General features: G+C 29.5%; 1 long non-coding RNA gene across 1 annotated transcript; it reads right to left on the bottom strand.

Moving 5' to 3' along the window:
• Positions 1-4311: 4311 nt before the first annotated feature.
• LOC121113560 (uncharacterized) lies at positions 4312-6035 on the bottom strand. The gene is made up of 5 exons (XR_011778995.1): positions 5926-6035; positions 5449-5812; positions 4820-5395; positions 4465-4728; positions 4312-4406 (listed from the first exon to the last, which is right to left on the bottom strand). It is a non-coding gene; the product is annotated as an uncharacterized lncRNA (long non-coding RNA).
• Positions 6036-11098: the final 5063 nt, after the last annotated feature.

Genomic DNA, 11098 nt, shown 5'->3' with positions numbered 1-11098 from the left:
AAGAAATCCTGAAGAAAAATCAAGTAAAGGCAAAATGCCCAATATATTTCTTTATATCATGAATAAATACAGTAAAATATTATATAAGGATATGATTTAAAGACTCAGTATTCAAGTTTCCAGGATGATTTAATATACTTTACATTTTTAACTATAGTTTAAAGACTTTTTTTGGTATATGAGGCTAAATTTGGCCTCAACATGGTCTTTGAAACAAAATTTATTAATTTTCTAATACTCTCATTGTGACAATGGATTTTATGGAAATAAAGTGCTTTTTATATAATATCAATAAGCCTCGATAGCTTAATAAATATACTAAAATATTTTTTTAAGTAATAAATCTTAAATCACTTTTCTTAGAATGAAGTTTCTTGAACAGATATCAACTCCGACCCACAAAAAGATATGTAAATAATTAAAATATTTTTTAAATCTAGAAAAATGTACCTTAAACTACACATTATGCTTATTTCTTTTATTTAGATCTTTCAAGGAGAAAAATCCCACTCATATAGATGCGAGAAAAAAATATTTTTCCGAAAAGATTATTTAGCCCACAAAAACAGAAATGTTGGACTAAATTGTTACTTTCATGTTTTTGGGTAAAGACAATCAAGAACACATCTTCTCAATCAAAGACAGAAAAAAGTTGAAATTTTGTTGACAAGTGTTTATTCAACAGTACAGAGTTTATTGAAACAAGAATTTTAAATACTGACAATGGGACAACGTAGCTCAATGGGCAACGCGCTCGGGAGAAGTTATTCAGTAGGTCTCTCTGTGTGTAGGTTTGCATCTCGGTTATTTCTAGAGAAATAAATATTATCAGTGAAACTTCATCTGGCCAATTAAAAGAACATTGAAAAAAATTATGACTTAATACTAAAATTATTGATTTGGATTAACAAAAAATATTTTTATCATAAATGAATATTATTATAAACACGCGATTTTAAAGATACCTGATGAAAAATTAAAAATATCTTATTTATATTTAGTTTGTTTACGTTTAATCTCTAAACTAAAATGATCTATTATAAACTATAAATATACAATAATAAATTTCTATTGTAAAACCTCCTTGTATACCATTTTTCTGTCGTTTTCTGTCCATTTAATGAAAATATAATCAAATCTGTACCCCTATTTGAGACTCTTGAAAATGAAAAATATAATTGACCATCAGAAAATACTAATTGAGTTAATATAAAGCAATTTTTTCAAATGTTTAACCTTGTGATGTATTTATTATAATTGCCAATAATACAATGAAGAATACATTAATAATGAAGAAGGCTTACCTGCTAATCCCCTTCATTCTTCATTTACCTAATTTCATTATTTCATTTGTATTTAATATACGTTCTCCTCTTTCCCATTAGTACAATAATTTGTTTTTGGGATTTTTAACTTTTTTGGTTCATTTTCGAGTTGACAACATTGACTTTAAAAAACTTCGAGACACGGGGAATCAATCTTGTTTTATGAAAAAAAATCAAGTTATTAATGAAAAAATAAACTGTCTTTTCAGCGCCCATGCTTCTAATCTGATCAGAATAAAACATAACCGTTTCTACGTAACTCAAAATTATGAACAACTATTATTTAATGTTTAAAGTCTCTATCTGTCTCTGTTTATGCAATAAATGCGAATTATCATTGCTTCTCAATGCGGGACATTAACATTATAACTTATATTATTTTAATACTATGTAAGATTACATATATTTATGTATAAAGGGTACATAAGTAAATTTGTCTTGTAAATTTGTTTGAATATTACACATTAAATATTTTTATAAGCTCATTGTTTTGTTTATTGATACAATGTATAGACTTTTAGCTTTCTTTTTATACAACGAACTTTGCTCTACATTGAAAAATGTGTTCCCAGCAGGCAAAAAGGCAACAACTTCTTGATTTTCTCAACGCAAATGTCAGCAACGAAAAAATTACTAACGCATGGGGGTGTAAAAATACCCCATTCCTTGCATCCATCTTGCCAAGGATGCTAGGAAGGGTGTCCAAAGTCCTTTTGGAGTGGTGGTCATTATTCTCAAACGTTGTGCAGCCTTCTTCTCCTCTCTGAAGAACAAAGTCGACGAGGTCCCAAGGGTTAAGCTATACCACTTTATATATGATAGTCATCTAAAATTTAAAAAACTAAAACCTACACAAATAAACTCAATAGAAATGGGAATGAGGCAATGTTTAAAAAGTTTTTTATGTTTTGGCAAGAGCAAAAAAAAACAACAACAACAACAATTTATGATGAAAATATATAATACTTATTTATCGACATATTAAGTTTTATATTTAATTATTATTGAATTAATTTATGTATTATAATTAATGCTTATCTCAAATAGGGCGTGAAATTAAGTGCTTACACAGTAAATAAAATAAAGAGTTTTGTTATTCGTTGCACAGTTGAATTTAGATAATGATATCGGAAAAAGACATCCAGGAAAACCAATTATGTATTGAATCCATAAAATAGAATAAACAATAGTATTAATTTCATATAATTCTTTGCTACAGTCATTTTAAATATTCAAATATACAATATGTTCTTTCTACATATTAGGTTTCAAGACAATACTCAAAGTAATTTGTTGTTGATGATTACAAGTCAAAACAGAGCTTGTAATACAAACATTGACGAATATGCATTCAATGATGACAGCAAAAAATTAAGCTAAATCATAGTGAATCATACGTATATAATATTAAATTCAAAGAATGAAGAGTTAATTATATAAGCTAAAAATATGGATACAGAATCCTAGCCATGCTGGGTTCATTTTTTTTATTTTACAATTTGTAATAGTATCTTTATTCTCCAATCCTTTATGTCATTATGCTACTCATCATTTACATTTAAGATAGTTAATATACATTCCTAAACTCATGAAGCCTCTATCTTGGAATTGATCTACAATATCTATACGTTCACTGCACTGAATATGTAGGTATTTTTCGAAATTATGAACAAAATTTGCTGGCGTGTATATTCACTGAAACATCCTTCGTATGTCCATCATATTTTTGCTCCAATTTAAAGGTAAACTCTTAATTCATCATATGGTTCATGTATCCATTTTTTTTTTTTTTTGGGGGGATGGTACTTCATTATCTTCTGCGTTATTAATAAATCAAGAAATTAATTATCAAGGTTTCAAATAATGGTTTCCATGCGTTCCTAATATTTATCCATTCCAACGATGAATAGAAAGAAGGGAGATAGAAAGGGATTGAGATATGTCTTATTTAAAGAGAATATAAGGGAAAGAGGCGTCATGTATTTCTATTAAGAATGTTTTTTCGTATCTCTAATTCTGATCCGTCTAAAATTCTGCATATGTACTTTTTCATTTTTATATGATATAAGTATCAACCTGTAAATAGGAAGTATGTGTAAATATGTATTAATACATGAAATAAAGAGGCAATCTGTTCTAAGTGTTTGAAGTGTATTTATTGATATTGATTAAAATGTAACATGGGGCAGTTGATGGTAATTAAGTAATTTCGAAAAAACCTACGTGAGAAAATTAAATATTCAAAAGGATGCCGACAAAGAGCGAATTAGAAATGGAAAATCAATCAGTTATGGAGCGGATTCAAAAGCTGGAAAAGAATGTGGAATTAACAAATCAAAAATCTACAGTGACAATAATGATGGAAGAACAAAAACAAACTCGAGATGAAAACTGACAATTCATGGAGAAAATGTTCGAAAATTTCCTTGATCATAAGGTAAATAAAGATGATGAGGAAGTCACAGAAGGAAGGTCAGAAGTGCAATCTGTGAAGAAAGAAGAGATAGAGATTTAAAAAAAAAAAAGAAGAAATGATGGAAGAATTTAGAGATGTATTTTGTGATGAGGAAGAATGAAAATTATGGAGGGGCAACCAATGAAGATAAGTATTAAAGAAGATTATCAACCATGCACAATTCATACTGCAAGAAACATACCATTTACCTATTGAGAAGAAGTGGAAAAAGAAATTAACAAAATGGAAAGAATGAAAATAATAAGTAAAGTCAGTGATAAAGCAGTAGTTTGTTGCCATCCATTAGTAGTTCTACCCAAACCTAGGGAAAAGTGAGAATATGTATGAATCTTAAAAAATTGAATGATGTAGTAAAGAGGCCAATCCATCCCATGAGAACACCTTGGACATAATATCAAGTATTCCAACAAACATTGAATTTTTTACAGCATTGGATGCAAAACAGGGATATTGGCAGATAGAACTGAAAGAAAAATCAAGAGAAATGACGTGTTTTATGACTCCTTGGGGTAAATTAAAATATTGTGGTTATATTTTATCCAAGAAGAGTATTGAAGCGGATACAAGTAAATTGAATGCTATTAAAGATTTTGCAGAGCCATCATCTAGAAAGAAATTGAGAAGTTTTTTTCGGATTAGTAAATCAATTGGGACAGTTCTCACCGAGAATTAGTGAAGTTGTAGGCCCGCTGAGAGAGCTTTTGTCGTCAAAAGTAGAGTATGTGTGGACCAAAAATCATTCTTTATCAATGAAGGAAACTAAAGAAGTTCTAACTTCACCACGAACATTAGCACCATTCGATCCAAGATTAGAAACAAAACTTGAAACTCATGCATCGAGAATAAATGGATTGGGATAAATGTTATGTCAGAAGCACAAAGAAGAATGGAAATTAATTCAATGTGGCTCCCAATTTTTATCAAGTGCTGAAACAAGATACTCCGTGATAAAATTGGGATGTTTGGGTGTAGTGGGGGTTATAAAGAAATGTCACGTATATCTAGCAGGCTTACTTACATTTAGTGTACTTACAGATCATAATCCACTTGTTCCTATTCTTAATAATTGCACCATAGATAAGCTAGATAATGCTAGACTAATTAGATTTAAATTGAAAATATCAATGTATCAATTTGAAACAGAATGGATCAAGGGGAAATATCATGAAGTACCCGATGCATTATCGAGATCACTGGTGTCTCATCCCGATGAAGATGAAGAGTAGGATAGAGATGTTGAATATCACAGAGGACAAGTGATTAGAGTTGATATTATTAGAGCTACTCATTTAGAAGATGAAGAAAGATTCGTTGATCCATTAATAGAAGATATTAGAAAATAAGCAATAAAAGATCATATGTATAAAGATTTAGTCAATGCAGTTGAAGACAATTGTATAAACGATTCAGTAAAACCATTTTCCAAGATATTAAATGATTTGAGCACTGAAAATGGTATTGTTTTATATGGTAATATGCTGGTAATTCCAAAATAGAGGCAATTTCAAGTTTTTCAGGGATTGCACAGTTCACATCAATGTATCGAGAAGACGAAAAGAAGAGCTAGGCAGACGATTTATTGGCTTGGAGGGAACTCAGATATTGAAGAAATGATTAAAATATGTAGAAAATGTATAAAAAGATTACCTAGTTTACGAGAAGAAACGATGATGAGGGACCCGATATCAATGAGGCATTTGAGAGCACGTCTGCAGATTTGTTTGAGTATGGAGGAAACCATTACTTGGTATATGGAGATGGTCTTTCAGGATATCCATATGTAGATGAATTCAAAAGAGTTCAGTCTTCGGGAGAAGTAATAGTGACATTAAGAAAAATATTTTCTGCAACCGGGATTCCAGTTAAAATAAGAACAGATCAAGGCCCTCAGCTTAGTATAAGGGAATTTCAGACATTCTTGAAGATGTGGGGAGTAACATGGGGGCCTTCTTCACCCCATTTTCCGCAAAATAATGGACATGCTGAGAGTTTGGTGAAATGTATGAAGAATCTATTAGTGAAAACAGGAGGAAAATGTAGTTCTGATGAATTCTGACATGGAATTCTGGAGTTTCGAAACGCTCTAAAGGCAGATGGAAGATCACCAAATGATATCTTATTTACCTATTCATTGGAAGAGCTATGGTCCAAGATCCGAAAAAGAACAAAAATACTGTTTGAGGAGAATGGAGGAGCAAAGGGAGAAGGAAAAAATCCGTTATGATAATAATAAGAGGGATTTACCGGAGTTGAAAATAGGAATGGAGGTGATAGTGCAACATTACAAGAATAATCGATGGTTGGATGACGGACGGATTCTTGGAAAGGAAAAAAAAATAGAAAATACCAAGATCGATTAAATACAGGAAGAATTATATGGCGATATAGACATTTCTTGATACTGAAGAAATGGAATGGGGATACGCATGAACTCGGAGTCAGAAGGTCGAAAATAATTCGAGTAAGATCGAACTTGGGAGGGAAATGATGTGATATAAGTATCATCGTGTAAATAGGAAGTATTTGTAAATATGTATTAATACATGAAATAAAAAGGCAGTCTGTTCTAAGTGTTTGAAGTGTATTTATTGATATTAATTAAAACATAACACATCTCTTGCGCAGTTCATTGTTATATCACGTCTTTTGACTAAGATTCATCTAATGTAATTTAATATAAGTCAACGTTTTGGACAGAATGATGTATTTTTCTTAAGGATATACCAGAAACATAAACTATTAATTACAAGCATAGTTAATAAGATCTTAATCATAATTATGCTCTAAAAAACTATAAAAGTTATTTTAAAACGAAAATGCATAACCCTAATCATATTCGAAGGGTTTGATCGAGGTTATGTGAATCCTGCCCATAATTCATATACATATTTTTGTTTACTTTATATTTTAACCATTTTGTATCCTTTTTCTTCTTTAGTTTCTTTAGTCTTATTATGTATAGAAAATACAAATAAGTTGGCTTTAATGCTACAATTTCGTTCATCAAGAGGAGTACTTAATTTTTACACTCAGAATGAACTCATTGTCTCTATCTCTAAACATCACTAAACCAATGTTTATGCTACCAATTAAATACTTTCTCTTTTTTGGGCACCCCCCATTTCAGCGGCTCATATATCACAATAAACTTTTTTTTTAAGGGAGAGGGTTAAATGTTTAGCGAGGGGTACCGAGCAAAACTTGTAAATTGGTTCTCAAATTTTATTAAATAAACAAAAAACAAAAACTTTGGTTGTGTGTCTAAAATTGGAGTATTTAATCATAATTTTTCAAAAATTATATTTCTCCCCTTTTCCTTTTTTTGATAAAATTAAAGCATGTAAATCCTCAAAACATATTTTTTATTCGGATTCAAAATTTCCAAGTCCACAAGAGGAAGAAATCTGTTTCATTCGACCCTATTAAGAATATGAATCTTATTATTACTTATTGGAGAAGGAAAAAACAATTTTAATTGACAAATGTTTGATAATTCTATTAACCTTGGATAATCCTATATAAAATAAGATTTGTTGACTGACGAATTTAATAGCGTGTAATAAGTGTAAGGTAGTGTCAGAAGCGTCCTCAAGGGGTAGACTAGAGAGGCTATAGTCCCCTTAAATCAATGAATTTTTGTCTTTATCATCCCAAGATTATCAGTTAGGGAAATTTTTTAGTTTTATAGCCATGAGAGTAATGAGTATTCAAAAGATTATTCAAACGAGTAACGAGTATTTAAGTGAGTAACAAGTATAGCTCATAATTCCTTTAGTAATTTTTTTATTAACGCAAAAATACTCGAGCAACAAAATTCAGCTCGTGGTTAGTTTTTGTACTTAGTAATTGAGTAATATTGAGTTCATACGTTACAAAAGAAAATTATCTGAACAAGAGAAAATATTTTTCTAGGTGCTATACATTCGTCTTAATAAAATTCCGTGCTTTTTTCCTAAAACTTAATATACTTACTCCTTTGTATGTACTATGAATGATAAGTATACATAATTATTTTTTTAACAGCTGTTTTACTCTTAAAATTAAGAAACAAACAATCTTTGTTTACTGCTACCAATACTTAACAAATGGAAGTGGAAGACTGTATAAATATGATATCGGAGAAGATACATATTTGTGCATAGTTACTGTAATAAACCGAACAATATTGCTGAGAAAATACTCTCTGCAATAAGCAAAAAAACTTCAATAAAAAAGATTACACTTAATACTACTATTAAAAAAAACGTATCCAAATTGAATGGATCCATATAAATATTTTTTAGTATACATTAAAGATAAGTGCAATACTATTTAACAATTTTTTTGTCTTATTCCGTTTTTTGTCTGTCATTTATATTTGTTTAATTGTTACAAATAAATATTAATCTAATTTCTCGAAAAGTTTTTAAAATATTAAAATTTCGAATAAATTTCTGAGGTTTTTTTAGTGCACATAGCCATATTTGTTATGACGGCTAATGTTTTTGTTAATTTTTCCTGTTCCATTCCTTGTTAGTGTATTCCATGTATACTGTAATACCCCAGTAGACAAAAAAACTATTGCATTAACTTATACTTTGTCCCAATATTGATATTGTGATCTTCGTTACTCTACTTAGTTTTAATATTTTCTATTTAATAATACGGATATCCATGTCTTAACAAGATTTACTTCAAGTTAAGTAAATATACGTTCTAATTGAAATAGATAAATCAACAATGGACATATCAATTGTTGTACAAATTATAAATAATTCATTTGATATCAAAAGTAATAGAAATGATGAGTGGCACACAAAACCCATAATCTAATTCCACTATTATTACCAAAAGAAACTTGATTATTTATATTTCATTCATAGAAAGTTTTATTTAAAGTTTATCAAGTTTTTTAGCAACATTATATAAAGTAAATATATAACTTTTTTAAAATAAAACGTTAAGGAGTTTTACTTCGAAATATGTTTTTTAACATTAAAACAGTATTTTTTAATAAGTAAAGTTTATAAGAACTTTAATTTTAACAATGTTCATCACATTATTAAACAAATATAAATTGAAAAAAAACACATATTTATTTTCTTCAATTTTGCAATACAAAAAAAGTAAAAATAAATAATGGGTAAGAATAGAAAAATAAATATATGCACTGGCTTGAAAAAATTAGATGTAATTTCTTATAAAGTACTATTGTACCATATAAGTCACTGAATATATGTAGGTATATAATAAATAACCTTATTCAACAAGAACTAAATTATGTTTTAAAAATTAATGTACTTTATATAATATTTTTGCATTCTTTATTCTGATATTTTGTGACAAGTTTAGAAATAAAAGTTATTATATACCTATATAAATTGAATTATAATATTCTCCAAGAATAAATATACAGTTTTCATACATTAATATTTAAATATCAGACTTTCCAATGACTAATGGTATTTTGCCAAATATCTGGTATAATGTAATTGGTTGCAAGAAAGTTCACCTCGCTCATTTCACTCCTGGATTTTTTTTTTTAATATTTATGTGGTATTAATTGAAGTGATTAGGTTTTTGCACTTCCGAATAATTCTTCACTTCTCGTGATACTTCTTTATTATATTCTCTAAACATCATTAATATACACAAAAAAAGAATGACTATGTTTAAAATGTAACACAACGTAATATATATAAATAATCATGTAACTGTTCATACCGCTAAGATTTTAAGGGAGCGTACATAATGTTTTAAAGGACATTAAATCCAAAAACAAAAAAAACAAAAAACATATACATACCCTCACAATTTATAAATCAATATTAAATTTAATAATTAACATTCTATATTCCATTTTTTCTTCTCCAGGTATGGGCTTCTGACACAATATCCCCGATTTGTTTAGCCTTAGGAACTTCCTATTTCGAATCAATTCACGATTGTTCTTAATCAATATATGTGATCTCCCATGATCTTAGATGTCTTTGATAACGGCTTCGGTATCCCCAGTTTTAGAGATAGGTCTTTGTACGAATACATTGTTCCCAATCTTGAACTCTGGTGCATTTATTTTTGAATTCTCGGTAGTCATTGTTTCTGTTACGAACTGAATGCCTGTAATATCAATTGATATTCGCCGTCTTTTACTTTTGCGTCAGTCAATTGTTGCACACTTGGATTTGTACTAATTTTGTTCATGACCCTATATTATCATCAAACTCCTCATCCGATACTCTGGTGGGTAAAATACCAGAGCTCTTGACAAAGTTTTCGCTATCTCATGGGATTTACCTGGAACCCATTCCAATTCGAAGTTGTAATCAGTTAATTTCTCCCTGAAATGTTGTAGGCACTTATTTGGTATATACATAATTTTTTGAACAAACCAACAAGTGGACGATGATCACTGAGAATAAGGAATTTAGGTGAGCTGTACAAGTAATACTTACAATGAGAAAGTACCCATTGCACCGCCAAACACTCAAGTTCCACTGATCCATTTGGAATTAGTTTTAAGCAGTTGTCGTTATCTCGTTATACTAGAGTGAATCCAATTCCATTCAAACGTGAAAAATCTATTAACAATTGAGTAGACAACTCGGGATTAAAATAATTGTCAATTAGACTTGAACTAAGCAAATGATTTTTTTACTTGTTCAAAAGACTCTGTGTGGTCTTTTAGCCTTTAAAAATTAAAATCTTTTCTTCAGCAATGATCTTAAATCAGTAATCATGTGGGCCCAATCCGGTTCAAAGTTTCCGAGTTGATTGATAAGCCCCATAACAGATCGTAATCTTGAGATATTTTTTGGTATTGGGAATTAAGATATAGCCTCGAGCTTGTCCTCATTTGGTAACACCTTCACATGCTACATAAACAATTTTTTTGATAGAAATCTTTACATTTCTCTTTTTACATTCTAATAAAGTTTGACTCGTCCTTTGAAACAGAGTATTTTCATAAGGTTAATAAGGATATCGTCAACCGTCTTCTTAGCATAACATACATTGTCAATTATAGGATCAGAACGAGAACACCGTTCATCTGAACTAGAATTTAAGCCCATAGGTGCAAGTGTAAATCGAAATTTACCATTTCGTAAAAGAAACGTTGTAAGATTTTTGCTCTCTTCCCCTAAGGGAATTTGGAAAAAGCCATGAACACAATCCATTTTAGCAAAAATAAATCAAATCAAGCTTGATACTCTGCATTATATCTTCACTTGCTGGAAATTGATGTATTGGACGTTTGACATATTTTTTAAGACGTATGTAATCAACTACTAATCACACTTACTTGTTTCCTTCTTTG

Source organism: Lepeophtheirus salmonis, chromosome 2 (assembly GCF_016086655.4).
Source record: "Lepeophtheirus salmonis chromosome 2, UVic_Lsal_1.4, whole genome shotgun sequence".
In the NCBI taxonomy this organism is placed as follows: Eukaryota; Metazoa; Arthropoda; class Copepoda; order Siphonostomatoida; family Caligidae; genus Lepeophtheirus; species Lepeophtheirus salmonis.
Note: the sequence above shows the minus strand (reverse complement) of the source record. Positions and strands in the feature narration are given on the sequence as shown.